The sequence below is a fragment of the Manacus vitellinus genome, unplaced genomic scaffold, assembly GCF_001715985.3.
Source record: "Manacus vitellinus isolate BGI_N305 unplaced genomic scaffold, ASM171598v3 scaffold_6_pilon, whole genome shotgun sequence".
NCBI lineage: Eukaryota > Metazoa > Chordata > Aves > Passeriformes > Pipridae > Manacus > Manacus vitellinus.
In genome coordinates this window covers 33,871,112-33,873,645 of record NW_021940750.1, presented here as the reverse complement: position 1 = coordinate 33,873,645, position 2,534 = coordinate 33,871,112, and positions in this window count along the sequence as shown.

Here is a 2,534-nt window from a genome sequence, read left to right as displayed (position 1 = left end):
AGCCCCGGCACCACCCCCTGTACTTTGCGCCGCGGGGCAGCGCCGGCCCCGGGGGAACGTCAGAGCCCTTCATGCTTGAAGGAGAAGCGAAGGGAGTCGGCGCGCTGGGGGCTCGGGGAGGACAAGGGGGGGACACACGGCTCGGGGTCAGCCCGGCGAGACCACCTGCGTCGTCCCCTTTCCTCCACCCTGGGGAGGACGGTGGGGGCTTCCCCTGTTTACCGGGCCTCAGAGGTGACTCGTGCCTGCCGGAGCAGGCAGCGGGGCACGGGCAGCACCGCTGCTCTCTCCGTTTCAAGCTTCCTAATCTGCTCCCTCGGCTTTCACCCGGATTTTCTCGCAAGAGAGGACTGAGTTTCCACCTTCAGGCTGCGCATCCAGCCCTGGGCTAAAATGTGGACAGCCACGTACCATAGTGCCTGCTAACACCTGTAACACAAAACATAAGGGTTGTGCAGGGAAGGTCTCAATGGGCAAAGATGAGAGATGGGAGTTTTTTGAGCCTGCAAACCCACAGCTTATTCAGACTGATCTCTTACTTAATCAAGCATCCATATGCAGTCCTCTCCTTGTAGTCTGGCGATATTATCATAGGATGATAGAATGGTTTGGGTTGGAAGGGACCTTAAAGATCATCTAGTTCCAAACCCCCTGCCATGGGCAGAGATGACCACCAGATCAGGTTGCTCAGCCCACAAGCTCCTTTATTTGAGCTCTTCTGTCCCTTGGAGGACATTCACTCTCAAGGGCTTGTATTTTTTGAAAACCTGTGACCACACAATGGTTCTTGGTATAGCCAGATCCAATCTGCCATTGTGAAAGATAACTTCTATTTCTCAATGGTCTTGCCAAAAGGCTCAGGGTAAAACAAGCTAAAGGTCAGCAGAGATGAGCAGTTGTGCATAGGACAATACCATCTCTACCTATGTAGCTGGGACCTCTGGAAAAAGAAGTAAAAGAGGAGGGGGAGGCTTACTACACCAACCTCAGAAGCTCTGAATATTTTTCTGTTTAATCCTGATGATCACCTGCTGTCATTTGCCTTATCTGCAAAAAGCTGGTTATTACCAGGAGCTGAATACCATGATCCTGAAATGGACTTTTTCCACACAGCAGGATTACTCTAGAGTCTCTGCTGATGCAGAGAAGAGCATAAATGGAATAAGTTTAGGAAATAGGAACAAATATACACATCTACTTCATTTTAGTGCTCCATAGCCCTGGTGATAGTAACACTGTAGTAGTGTTATCAAAATAGATGGAGTAATGGTGAAATTTATAAGGCTGTAGGAGAAAGTGATATCTTCCAGCCTTACCATACCAGCAGTTCCTCCAATCCTTAGTACCTATGAAGCTGAACTGGTGAGAAAAGTGTTTATTTGTAAGAAATATCACAACAGAGAGAGTGGTGAATCACCAGCTTAGGGTGCAGAAGACTCATCTCCATCCTATTCTAGACTGTAGGCGTAACTGAGCTCCAGTTTATATTTCACCTGTTTGTTACCAATTATGTGCTAGCCATTTCTCAAATCTTCCTCTGTCTCCCTGTGACAGTCTTCCTAAGCTTTGAGGCATACAAGGCAACCTTTAACTCAGGTGCTTCAAAACAGAAACATTAAACTTCAAAACTAAACACAAATTTAGGGTTTAGTGTCTAGGCAAGAATAGCAGAAACCTCTGGATTAGAAAGCAATTTTGCAGGTAAAGGAAGTGGGGAGATGGAATGAAAAAGGTGATGTCATAGGTATTTTAAAGAAAAAGCTAGAAATGTGTACCTTATAGACTAGAACTTGAAGAGGTTAATTGTGGGAAGGAAGGCAGATTAAGGTCTGATATAAAACAAATTGTATTAAGCCCTGTATTGGTGTCAAGTTCAGCTACTGGTTTTACTTCTAAGAGTTGTGTTTGGAAAGTATATGGTAGTTTCTTTTGAGGATCAGGTATGAGATCAAATATAAGGAGGCTGAAGTTGTTTTCAAGGAACTCTGGTAAGTCTTGAGGTCATGAGATTTGTTATTACTGGCCAACTATAAAGCAAAATTAGCAAAGTAACTGGCTAAAACACAATTAACTGGTTACTGAGGACAGCAACTGCTGAGAAGCACAGTCTGCATGAGCTGAGAACTACGTGCCACACAAGTACCTTGAGGCTAAACATGTCACTGAAGTGCCTGAGTTAGTCAGTAAGTCAAAGTGAGAACATGCTTCGTGTAGGGAAATGGCAGAGATTTTTGGCTCCAGGTCATATGAACTTAATTTGTACCCTGCACTGCAACTTCTAAATAAAATTTAACTCAATTTCAAGGTAAAAATAGATATTATGGGATGGTCCAAGCAATTTCTTCTGCTTCCCATTCCTACGACTTACCACTCCAACAGAAATAAAGTTTATGTACTCCCTCCAAGTTGTTAATCTCTGTCGTGGACTGGGTGGCCCAAAACGTGGCACAGAATTCCAGGTGTTGCCTCACAAGTTCCAGGTGGAGAGAAGTAATCATTCCCCTGTATCTGCTGGCTGTAACTGTCCTGCTAGT